At 49.2% G+C, this 13,120-nt stretch overlaps 1 protein-coding gene across 9 annotated transcripts in view; it reads right to left on the bottom strand.

The window, feature by feature from the left end:
• RALGPS1 (Ral GEF with PH domain and SH3 binding motif 1) overlaps positions 1-13,120 on the bottom strand; it is a 289,275-nt gene that overhangs the window by 257,852 nt on the left and 18,303 nt on the right. For 7 of the 9 annotated variants that reach the window (XM_089913759.1, XM_089913762.1, XM_089913760.1 and 4 more), the window contains one exon: positions 11,914-11,992. The exons of the other annotated variants lie outside the window; for them this stretch is intronic. The gene's annotated coding sequence lies outside the window, so the exon portion shown is untranslated. The remainder of the gene's footprint in view (positions 1-11,913; positions 11,993-13,120) is intronic. 9 annotated transcript variants of the gene reach the window in all.

The following is a 13,120-nucleotide window of genomic DNA, read 5'->3' as shown; positions in this document are numbered from 1 at the left end:
CACCACTTTCACCCTCCCCGCGGCAGGGGTAAGCAAGGGTAATGCTCTCTTAGCATGAGACTGCAAGAAATCACCTCTAAGTTAAGGTAATAGGAGGAATGTGACTGAAAAATATGTATTTTTCATAAAACTGAAAATGAAAGCGTTCCCAAGAGAAAACGAATCCTCTGGTTGGCAGGATAGTTTCATTTTAGACCCTCTTTGAAAAGGCCGGCTGGAGCTTCCCCATCCCTGCCCCATGCACATGTAATTATTCTTGAAATCAAAGGTTCCTCCCTTCCAAGACAAGCCTGCAGAAAACAGGGGGAAGAGAGAAACCCTCACCTGCACCCACTGGCTGATGAGTAAGACCTGAGTTTTCCACAGGGAGCGGAGGCAGGTTTTAGGAAAATGGGAAACCTAGGGATACGTGTGGGGGAGGACTTGAAGAGAGCTTCGGGAAATGGGGGTAAAAGAGAGAGTGAGAAAATGAGGGTGGCCTGCCTGGGACGTCCCAGACACCCAAGACAGCCTGGGAGCATCCTGATTGGCACACTTCCATTCTGGAAGCCTGGCAGTGACACTTCCCTTTCTGCACGTTAGGGATCGTGAAAGCCAGACCAGGGACCCAGCGCCCCACTCCCTCTCCCCGACTCCGCACAGCCCTCCTCAGCCACCCACTTAATCTTAATTACCGTCCAGGGGACATTTGCTCTGGGGAAAGGCAGGCAGTGTCACCTGCAACTGGAAGAGCGGGGGTGCCTGTGTCCTCATGGGCAGCCACCGGCAGGGATAAGCCCTCTCTGGGGGACACACCACGTCTCACCACCTCCAAACTGACCCGAGCCTCTGCACAGCAGGACGGCCTCCTAAACAGTGTCCCTGCCACACCCCTGCCTCCTCATGGTTTATTCTCAACACAAACAGAGTGATCCTTTGAAAACATAAACCAAAAACTTGCAGGACGCACACAAAGAGTGAATTTTCCTGTATGCAGAGCATATATACCCAGCTGGAGGAAAACAGGCTGCATCCCAGATCTTCCTCCAGAAGGAAGCCGGAGAAATACCCTGATGGATAACAGAAGACGACTCCGCCTGAGTAGTGACCTTATTATACAGAAGCCGGCAGCGGGAAGAGGAGAAAGTATTCAGCCAGCGGCCTGAGACACCGCAGAACCCTTCAGGGTGGAGCTGGGGACAGCCCTGGGATCTGGCAGCAAGAGTGCCGTGGGCACCTAGGACGGTACCTGGGGGCCCGGCAAAGTCTCTCAGATGAGACGCTTTGACTCTACACGTAGGTGAAGCAGAAGCACAAAAGCCAGGCCATGAATTTCATCCAGCAAGGACCTGGTGTGATCCTCTGGGCAGACTGGGGAGTGTCACAGCCTGGAGGACACTGATGAGACTCAACAACTCGATGCAGGGAGGGATCCTGGGCTGAACCCTGGAGCAGGGGAACTGGTGACATCTGGAAAAGGCTGCTAGCTTAGTTCATAGTGTCATACCTAAACTAACTCACCCAGGTTAATTTGATAACCACACTGCGGTTACGTGAGTCAACAGGGAAGCTGGGTGAATGGTATGTGTAAATGCTATGCGCGGTTTGGCAAATTTCTGTGAGTCTAAAGTTATTTCAAAATAAAAAGTTAAATTTAAAAAGGGATCCTACACCCTCACAACCCCTCAATACACACACACAAGCTCCACCGCCAGGCCTGATGCCTGGGACTCACCATTTCCCACACAAACCCCGAGTCGAGGGCTGTGCTCTGGGGTGTTGAGGTTCGGGCATTGTACGCCTATTATGTGTGGGCCAAACACACACCGTCTACAGTAGACAGAGGATCGAACGGAAGGCAGTTTCCTATAAGGAGCAGAGGGTCCCTCCCTCCCTCCTAGTCCCTGCCAAGGGCAGAGGAAGTACTGGTGTGACTGGTGGCGGCCCAGGTCATTGCCTGGACCGCATCCGTCAGGAGCATCATCAGGTGTCACAGGTGACACGCCTGTTCAGGGCCCCCTCCTCTCCCCACTGTTGCTCTGAGACCCACAGGGTGGACAAGGCCCCTGCTTGGGCTCAGCCGGCTCTGACTCCCACCTGCACCCGAGTGTGCGCCTGGCATGCACGGCCCTGGGCACTGTCGCTGCCAGAGGAAGGCAAGGACACACAATACGGAGCAAGCGCGGGGGCGGGGGCGGCCCCAGTGGGCTAGGAGGCCATCACTTGCTTCAACCAGTGTTGACCAGAGAGCCCTGGAGCGGGTGACAGCCACGGGCTGGCTCACAGTGAGGGTCCTTTACCCTCCTCTGCTGCTGCCCCTCCTGTGACCAGGTGCTACAGAAACCTCGAGGTGAAGAGGAGGTGGGCGGGACAGGACACCCACACTCTTGGGCCTTCCTGACAAGTACCACTGAGTCCTGACCCACCATGTACAGCCTGGCCCTTCCCACCAAATTAGGAAGGACGCTGTCTCTAGAGAGTAAGGCAGGGTGGGCAAGGCCGGGCTGCAGAAGGGGAGCAGAAGCAGCGGCAGCAGCAGGACAAAGCCGACGAGGAGCAGAGGGCGTGCCCCACGGGGTGAGCCGGGTGAGCGTGGGTTTAAGGGAAACACCCACTGAGTTGTAGGCTGTGTCCCAGTGCCATCCCACATTCCGTGGCGAATACGGCAGCGCGAGGGGTGGGAGGGTGCCAAAGGCCACGTAGAACACGACATCTTCACATCAAACTATATGAATAGATTTTGGTTTCAAGACAATGAACTAGGTCGACACATATGCTTTCCCCTCTTCTAATCGTGTTGAAATGAAAAATAAGAAGACTGAGAACTCTGTTGCAATGTTGAAGTACAGGGAATGATGACAACAACAAACCAAAAATTAAGAATTCCTAGAAGATTTGAAGCAGATGGAATCGGATAGAGAAGAAAGCTCTGAGTGTTAGACATCTGGCCATAAAATCAACTGTTTCCTCTATCCAAACAATAGCCAGTTCGAAAATGTAAGAGCCTACTAAGTAAAGAAAAAAAATGCATAGAAGTAAACTGTAAAAGAAATGTACAAAAATCATTTGAAGCAAATTATTAAACTTTACTTATAGACAAAAAAAGAAGACAAATCAAAGGAGAGACATTTCACTCCTTCTGAATATGGAGATGATATTGTAAAGACATCAGTTCTCCCCAACTGATCTATAAATAAAATGCAAATTCACTCTAAATCCTAAGAGGATTCATTTCGGAATTCAACAGGTTGATTTAAAACTTTGTCTGGAAGAGTAATTAAAAATAGCTAAGAAGTTTTCAAAAAAGAAGTGTAATGAGACGGCACCTGTCCTTTCAGGAAGCCGCAGTTGATGATAAATGGTCAGCAGGACAGAACACAGTCCAGAAAAATAGGATCAAGTATAGCTGAGGATTAATATCTGATCAAGATGGCATTTCAAACGGTGGGAAGAATGGATTATTCAATAAATGTTGATGAAACAATTTTCTATTCACTTGAGGGAGGATTTATTTTAAATTTTACCCAGTATCATTTGTAAGAATAAATCTTTGATAAAGATTTAACCAAACCAAAAAACTGCCATAAAAATACCAAAGGAGGGACTTCCCTGGTGGTCCAGTGGTTAAGAATCCACCTTCCAACGCAGGGGACGTGGGTTTGATCCCTGGTCAGGGAACTAAGATCCCACATGCCCCAGGGCAACTAAGCCTGCACGCCGCAACTAGAGAGCCCACGTGCCTCAGCGAAGAGCCCATGCACTACAACGAAAGATCCCACATGCCCCAACGAAGATCCCACGTGCCAAAACTAAGACCCAATGCAGCCAAATAAATAAATTTTAAAAAATAAATAAATAAAGCTCTAAGAAAAAAAAACAAAGGAAACACAAGTCATTATTCTTTTTTATTGTCCCAGGGTGAAGTCTTCTCTAGGGTGATACAAAAGCTAGAAAACAAAGGAAACTATTGGCAGATTTAACTATGTGAAAAATTAAAACTTCTGTATAGGAAAAGACATCATGAAAGAAGTGAAAGTCAGTCAGTAAACAGGACAGGGTTCTGAAATGCCACATGAGATGATGAAGTTCTCTTAATACAGAAAGAAGCCCCCCAGGAGTTCTGGCTCACTCTCTGCAGAGTGGCCTTGGGCAGGTAGATCAGTATTTACAGACGGAGAAAGATGTCCACAGATTCAGGACATATTCACTCTTATTCATTTGTTCATTCATTCAACAAAAAGTTACCAAAAGTCTAGTATGTGTCAGGTACTATTCTAGGTGCTGGGCATAAAGCAGTGACGAAAAAGCCAGAAATCCCCCAGTACATTCTAGTGGGGGAAACGGACAATAAATAAAGCATTTGGTAAAATATATGGTCTATAAGCTGGTGATAAGAGAAAAAAGTAAAGCAGAGAAAGGGTATAGGCAGAGTGGGGAGGGGGAGGGGTTACAATTTTAAATGGGGGCAGTGGTCTGAGAAGTGCTCACTGAGAAAACGACATCTGGACACGTTTTGAAATATTTGTGTATACATGTGAACACTCACAAAAGTCTAGAAGTATATGTACTCAAGTCTTAACGTCAATGCTTCTTACAGGTGCCATTGTACGGCACTTTTACATTCTACTTTTTGTACACTTCAGTATTGTTTGATTTCTTCTAAAATAACTATGGAACACTTATTGTGAGCAACACAGCATTTGCAGGGAAAACTGAAAGTGAATTTCCAGAGACAAGCACTTGAGGGATGCTCCCACCGGCAGGGATCAGATGTAGGAGGTTGGAGTCGGATGTCTGGTGCTCTGGCGCCACCTGGTGGCCATCTCCTAACTGATCAATCTCATTTCCAATCCCCTCAAGGTAGCAATAAAAAAGAGGCAAGACACACAACAACTGTATAAAAACCTATCTGCCCTGTGGACAGGGACTGGAGAGGAAATGCGCAACATAAACAGTTTGATTTGTTGGGGTAGCATGGTCATGGTGGGATTTATTTAGCTTGGATCTTCAATCACAGTTCTATAATGACATTTCATTCCTTTGTGTTAACTGCAACAGAGCAGTTCTATGGGGCAGCTGAAGGTACTCACAGAAATGGAGTGAGAGGCGGGGTGGGCAACACAGAGCCATAACCCAGGCCATGTGCACGTGTGTCCCCAAGAAGTTTGGGGGTTCAGAGTGACAGGACCTCAGGTCACACAGTGGTTGCAGGTGGAGGGGTCTTCCCCAATGGGAGTGCCTGGAGGACGAGGTCCCAGGAGTCTGGCTGGGAGGGGCAGCCATATCCGGGCCCTCAAATGATTAACCGCTAACTGAGCACGTGCACAGACCACCAAACTGGAGCCTCCTCGCCAAAGCCCAGAGGAAACAGACATCCCACGGGTGATGAGGAAGTGACGTTGATCTCAGCAAGGACTCTGCCTGGAATAGTCTTCCCCTCTCCCCCATCCTTTGGCCCCTCTTCTGTGTGCCCTCACTCAGCCCACTGTAGCACCTGTCACTCTGACAAGAAAGTGCTCTTGCCGGGCATCTCCCTGCTAGACCATGAGCTCTGGAAGGTGACAGTCACACCTACTCATTCACCCTCGGAGAGCTCCGGGTTTGAGTCCTATGTGACAGCAGGCAAGTGCCCCTCTAAACTTGAGTTTCTGCGTGGAGATACAGGACTGTCCTCCCCTCGTGTGGTTATGGCAAGGACAACTAATAGCACCAGCTTGCACTCGGGAGTGGTGATGGGCACCAGGCGGCTGTCTAAGCGTTTTATTTGCATTAAGTTCCTGAACTGAGGCCACCTCTGTGGAGTGTTGATCACAGCGCCTGGCATGGGGTAAGTGCTCAAATATTATTTTATTCCCAGTTCCCAACACAGTACCCAGCACTCTGCTGTGTTCTCAGTAAAAATGAATGAACCACTCCCCCAGCCTACTATAGGAAGGGGCAAGTTCAGGGCAAGACGGCGATGCTTAAGCGGCCCATCAGCACCCCCAGGCACATGGACTGCACAAAGGGACTTCAAGGAGAGCACCCCTGCAGGACTGGGGTGGGGGGGATGCAGGGAGAAGTGATGCAAACTCCTGGGGTGGGGGCAGGGGAAGTAGCAACGCTCTGGGCTCAGGTTCAGCTCAGGTAGAAGCTGCCACCCAGGAGGGGCCTCAGTGAAAAGTGGGTGGGACTTGCCTTAACAATCCCTCCAGCCCTGATCCCAGGTGGTCAAGGCCGTGGTCGTCGCAGTAGAGGGTCGGTAGGCAAGGTCACTGAGGGAAGCTGGTGTAAGGCAAGGAAGGGGGCTGAGAGGTACCCAACCCACTGAGAGTCACAGGCCCTACCCTGGGGAAGAGGGGGCGGTGCATCCCTCTGCAGGCCCCTCCCCAACCCAGCCGCTTGGAAGTGGCTTCCAGCCAAGGAAGGAGAGACTTGCAGACTACAACAGGTGCCAGAAGGGCGCTAGAGCAGCTGGTGGCCACGCCCACTGTACTGTCCCCCGCAGCCAGGTGTGCTCAGGGGCTGGTTTTCTCCCTGGAACCATCCTCGTCCCTTCTCTCCTCCCCGCTCCTTCCTTCCCTTTTCCAGCCTCATTTTCAATGCCACTTCCTCTGGGACCCCTTCTGTGACGCCTGACTATGTTGTGTCCTTCTCCTACTGGCTTTTAGAGCACTCAGACTTCTCCTTAGCACTCGTCCTATTTGTCTTGAGTTATGTTGGTCCTCCCTGGACGGTCACAGCTGTGGCCACGCTCGGCTGCCTCCCCAAGATTTCCAGCGAGAGGGTCACACAGGCAGCATCAGGAGCGGCCCACGGCTTCTGCAGCTCACAAACCCTTTTCTGAGCAACCCCACTCCACATGCTTCCCATCTCTGACTCTGAGGTTACGATGGGGCAGAGCCTTTCTCCTGATCAGGGAGGACCACTGCTGATGCCTATTTATGTGCGGTTCAAGAGTGAGATGTCAATGCTAATACAACTGACAGCCTAAACCTTCATCTTTTTTTTTTTTTGGCCGTGCCACGCAGCATGCAGGACCTTAGTTCCCCGACCAGGGATCAAACCTGGGCCCCCGGCAGAGGAAGCATGGAGTCTTAACCACTGGACTGCCAGGGAAGTCCCAAAACTTCGTCTTATAAAAAAGAAAACTCAAGTCTCCTTGCTTACAGACGTTTATAAAGGCAATCTCAAAAGAAACAAATGACAAAAAGGAAGGTGTAGCAATTTATCTGGGTTGTTTCTTGATATTTCATCATTCTAAATTATACTTTATCGGACTTCCTATTTAAACTACAAAAGCAACATATCTTTGTCGCTATAAGGCAAACCCAAGAGGGGTATACAAATAAAAAGCCATGAAACCACCCTCCCCCAATGCCGACCCCCTTCCACCCACCTAAGGCAATCACAGTGGGCAGCCAGGAGTACACTCCTCCAAGCCTTTGTGCCAAGCAACATAAATACCTGTAAACAAGTGGGACTAGACCAGAACCCAAGGTTGTACCCTCAAACGCCTGGGGGGCCCAGCAGATCATGTCATGGTGAAGCTACAGGTGTAACAGAATAAGGACAGATGGGGCCTGTGGCCAACTACGCCACTTAAAGCTTTCCATTTTGAACATTTGGAAAGCACTGAACTGGCCATACAAGGCATCTGAGAGAGAGACTGGACAGTGCTCCTTGGGTAGAGTAGCAGAGTTAGTAAGAGCTCAGATTATGGAGACCTGGTAACATCCTGGGCCCAGTGCCTATTGGCTAGGTCACCGTTAAGAAAGTCACTTAGTCTCTGTGCTTCAAATTCCTCCTCTGAAAAGAGGCAATCCAACAGTCCCTTCTTTGTAAGTTCACTGTGAGAAGAGAATAATGTAAAGCACTTAGCACTCGCCTGGCACACACTATTACTGGCCACCAGTCTGCAACCACTGCTGGAGACATTATTCTGCAATTTGTTTTTTAAACCTAACGATGTGTCATGGGCTTCCCTCATGTCAAGGTAGAGAGAGCTGGATCCTTTTCAATAACTGCCTAATACATGGCTGATGGGGGCTCCCATTCCTTCCACTTTTTTGCCACTACAAACAGTGGCTCAGAAAACAGCTTTGCACTGCTTTTTGCATTGGTGCTTTATTTCTGCAGGAATTGCTGCTGGGTTGACAGATATGGATATTTAATACTCATTAAATATTTTCAATTATAGTCCCCCAAAGTTGGAACAATTCATACTCCCAACAGCAATGTAAGGGAGCACTCATTTCCCCCAATCACTTGCTAACATTGGATTTTATCAATCTTTGTAACATTTTGCCACTTAAAAAGGTAAAAAAGAAAACTATTGTTTTTATTTTCATTCTGCTAGTGATGATCTTTTGAGGCAGAGATTTCCGACTTCTTTCTTTCTCCTTTTCTTCTTCAGCAAGAAAACTATTTTTAGCTAAGCACACTCCATGCTCCCTTGCTGCTCAGTGTGGCTAAGCTCCACTCGGTGAGATGTAAATGTTAGTGCTGTGTGAGACTTCTGAGAAGTATCTGAAAGGGAAAGGGCACACCCTTCTTCTCCCCTTTCTCCTTCTGGCTTCTGGAATGCAGATGTGACGACTGGAGCTCAAGCAGCCATCTTGAGTCAGGCAGCAATCTGCTATGGCTGGAAGAGCAGCAAGATATAGAACCTGGCGGCTCTGTGATGACTTTGATTCCACCACACCAACCTCTTTACTTTTTCATAAAATGATATAAACACTTATATGTTTAAGCCATTGTTATTCTGGGGTTATCCACTACATGCAACAAAATCTATTCCTAACCAATACATACCTTCTGATTCCCAAAAGTCAAAATTGAACCTTTATTTCTCTTTTTTGTAATACACATAAATAACAATGCCTTTATGTTTTATTTGCCCTATGTTTATTTAAGTCTCTTAAAAGTGGAACACTCATTTCCCCACTCTCCCATTCTTTCTCCCAAAGCCTTGGGTTTTACAGAGATGGTTTAGAATTTTTATTTTCAGCCTGTTATGTTTTCCCATACAGTTCTCCTCTGTTTTAAAAGTTCTTAATAACACACAATAAAAATTCTAACTCACAGTAGCTATATCCAATGAGATTAATCTCTGTGCACTAAAGGGTGCACCACAGCTCACCGCTTCCTGCACTCTCCATGTCCCCCACCCCAGAATCTCTGCTCTAACTGTCCTTTGGTTAGAGAACTTCAATGGGCGTTTTCCTCAGGCACACCTACCAGATGACGTATGCTTTATGTCCTCACGCATGTGAAATGTCTTTCTTTCGCAATGACCAGGAGTGACATCTCGGCTGGCTCAGCGGGGGCTGCGGCCCCCTCTCTCCAACAGTCTGGAGACCCCGGACCACCATCTTCCGGCCTCCAGGGCTGCATATGGGAGGCCCAATGAGAGCCTAATTCTCTCTCCTTTGAAAACAGCTTGTTCTTTCTTCCTACAAAACTTTAAGATTTTTCTCTTTCTTCTTGGAGTTTAGGAATTTTACTAGAAAGTAGGTCTAAGTGTTGGGCTTTGCATGGGATGAATGGATCCATTTAATCTGAAGAATCAAATCTGTCTTCAATTCAGTGACATTTTCTTTTATTGTTTTCCTATTACTCCTCCATCTATTCCTTTTTCTCCTTCTGGAACTCCCATGACTCCATGGCAGGTCCCCTGGATAAAGTCTCCAAGGCCTTCCCTCATGGACAGTGTCTCACATTTTAATTCATTATTTCCATTTCTTTTTATTATTGTTCTGGGTTGTGAGGCATTTCTTCTACTTGACCTTCCAAACCAACAATTTCAGTTCTTAAATTGATTTTTAAATTCAAAAGCCATGTGTTTTAGTTCCAGCAAGCCTCTGGTACCCTTTAAATGCGTCCCCCTAGGAGCTCTCTCCTTGTAAAGTTCTTACACATCCTCTCCTTCCGTCCTGCCTCAAAGGAACCACTGCTCCAAGTGTGAAGCCTGGCTTCCCTCTTTCTCCAGCTAAGATCCCACAAAGCCGTCATGTGTCTTTGCCTGCTGAAGGGTGCAGGTTCACACAGCCCCTGTTCATGGCAGACCGCTCGAGCTTCTGTGGCAGTGACAAGCCTGAGGCCCTGTACGACCTGACAGCCTCTGTTCAAGGGGACCCAAGTGAAATGAGGTGGCAAACTGTGATCTTCCTGCTGAGAAATGGGGAGGAGACCCTCTGCTCTTTGGTCCCCTAGTGATGATGGGGGAGATGCAGTCCTCTCCCAGCTTCATGGACAGGGAGCAATTCCGCCCAGATCCCCTGGGATTGGCAAGATCGGGCAGTCCCTCAGAGGGCATAGGAAGCAAGTGGGCAGCTGCAGCCCCTCTCATGGAATCCAGTTCTAAGCAGCCTCAAAAGCACAGACAGAGGAGAGGAACTGCATTTCTAGAACTAGATTGACCTAGAGTCAAATATCAACTCTGACACTTATTTGCTGTGTGATCACAGGGAAATTACTTATCTCTGAGTCTCAGTTTTCTCATATGCTCTTACCTTTAAACCAACAGTTATTTCCAGCATCCTCCTAAGGGGAACCAATCCCTCTGATACGTAAGTTTCAGGGAACTTGCTTTTCCTAAGCACTATATGAATTACTTGTATTGTAGTTAATCATGCAATATCAAGGAAGGAAGACTGGGGCCCTGGCAGGAAAGCATCAGAAACTTTACCTTCTGCCTCTTTGTGAAAATAGGTTGACAGAAGGGTAAGGCTACTAGAAGAATCTGAAAAATATTGTAATATTTCAGCTTTTAGCATTTTTGTGACTGCTCCTACCTGAATAAAATCTCCTAGGATTCTTCTAGGCAAATACTCGCTGCCTCTTCCCCTATTATCTTACGGTATCTCAAGACTTGAGGACCATGGCTGCAAAGGGGATGGATGCTGGGAGCCATGAGAGAGTCCATGTTGGTTCCAGTTTAGTAAAATTTATGGAGCACCTACTATGTATAAGGCATTGAGCAAGGCACTGCACAGAATACAATAATGAGCAAGACACAATCCCTGACTTAAGAGACCTTGAAGTCTAGTCAAGGAGCTAAGGCAGGAGGTACAGGGGACATCAAAAAAGCACAATGCAATGCAGATCGTGGCCAGGGCCATGAGAGGGGGTTGAAACGAGTGTCAGGACAGTTTAAAAGGAGGAGAGCTCCAGTGAGTTGGGGAGTGCAGAAAAGCATTCTTGGAAGAGGTGACCGATGGGGTGGGCAGAATCTCAGGGAACAAGAATTGGGGGTGTGGGGGGGGGAGGGGAGAGGGAGGCAGGGGGTTGACGAGTAGATTATAGAGTCTCTTGAAGATGATGATCAAGTCTTATTGCTTGAATCTTATAAGATTCTTTATATCTTCATATTCCTTCACCCATCCTCCCAGGGCCAAGCGTAACTCACACAATGAGCCGGCCCTCTCTGATGAAGGGTCTGAAGCAAGGACAGCCAAAAGTGAGGAGGGAAGCTGAACTGAGAGAGGGGAGGGGCTTGTGGGGAGGTACAAGGACCTGACTGAGCTTGAGAGAAAGGAGGTCGCCCAAGTCACCCCAACTGCTGGGAGGCCGATACAGAATGTTTGTCTTCTGAGCAACAGGAGCAAAAGGATGACAGCAAAACAGGGTGGCAACAAGTGTTCTTGCACGAGGAGGAGGCAGAGAGAGAAAGAAAGGAAAAAACCCTTGATACAAGAACCAGTGGTGAAAACCCCAGAGCTTAATTCATCTGGCGAGAAGAAGCCCCTAAAACACCCTGTGTGTGTGGCTCACTGAGGATGCCTGATGTCCCGAAAGCCCCTGTGCCCTCCTCAACCCTGCAGACTTGCTGATAGCAGGTTCCTCTGACTGCAACAGGACCCGGCTCACCCGTACCAGCTGCACCTCTGGGTGCCACAGCCTGGCTCTCTGCTCAAGAGGGCACAGGTCACTAGGGTCAGTGAACCCACTTACCAGGAACACATGTTGGGCTTCATAATCCCAGGCCAATAGGATAAACCATCCCAGCACGTCTCTTTCCAAACAGTAGCCGCTGTAAAAAGTAGGGGGGATAATTCCATTTACACAGTGTTCCAGACGGTAAGACTTGTTTCTCAAGGCTCAGCAAGGTCAGACCAACTATAGTGCTAGAAGATCTGATTTGAATCTGTTCTTTGAAATGTCAAAAACCTTCCCCATAGATCAATATGTGATATCATTAGCCTATCAGGTAGCAGAGCCTGTCCTAAAATCACCGGAATTAACTTCAACTTCTTCGGTCACTCTTCTCCTTTCCCACCATGCTTTGGATACATGCTGTGGTAAGCATGGGAGGGTCCGCCTGGGGACCCCTGCCTCAGAGTGCAGGCCAGGGAGGCAATGCCCAGCCCACCTAGCACGGGGGCAGCCTCTCAGCCGCCCACTGGCACAGACAAGCATCCTGCACCCGGCACCTGCAGAGGGCCCCGGGGCTGGTTTGTTTTCCTTCCTCCAAAGCGCCCCCTCCCTCTGCCCCCCACAGCCAGGTGGGCGGCTTCATGACCTCCTTCACTGCGGAAAGTTGCCTTTGGCTCCTTCGGGTCCTTCCTTTAACCTAAATGTTTCTGCGTCTACTCCTGACCCCCCACTCCCACCTCTGAGGAAGAGGCGTCCACCAGAGACCCAGGGCCGGCACCCCCCTCGCACCTCAGTCTCCGCCACTCTCTCGGCCTGAGAACATCCGCAGTTCTCCCAGTCTTCCAAAGAGCTTCGGCCCTTGAACTCCAGGCTGCTTCCTCCCCACCACCCACGGCAACAGCCCACCCGGCTTCGGGTCAGCAGGACCGCCTAACGGCTGAGGCTCAGGCAGCCTCCAACACGGCTCACCAGTCCCTCTTTCTGGAAACTCAACAGCAGCCTCAAACAATGACCTCATGCTCCTCCTCCTGTCTCCTCAGCCTCTCTGGCCACCTCTGCTGGCTCCTTTCTTCTGCTCACCCGCTTCCAGAGCTGCCTCGCAGCCCCTCCCCACAGGAACCCAAGGCGCTAAGAGGCCAGGCCCTGCCTCCCTCTCCACCCTCCCCTGGCGCACACTTCGCACTCCAGCAGCAAGAAACCAACCCAAACACAGGCCGCCCACCGAACTGACTGAGGCCCTCACTCGCCACCTGCTTCCCGCAGCCAGGCCCGGCTCGGGCTGCCC

This window comes from Delphinapterus leucas, chromosome 6 (genome assembly GCF_059928025.1).
Source record: "Delphinapterus leucas isolate spDelLeu-1000000601 "Yukka" chromosome 6, BTC_Dleu_Yukka2, whole genome shotgun sequence".
NCBI classification, from domain to species: Eukaryota; Metazoa; Chordata; class Mammalia; order Artiodactyla; family Monodontidae; genus Delphinapterus; species Delphinapterus leucas.
Note: the sequence above shows the minus strand (reverse complement) of the source record. Positions and strands in the feature narration are given on the sequence as shown.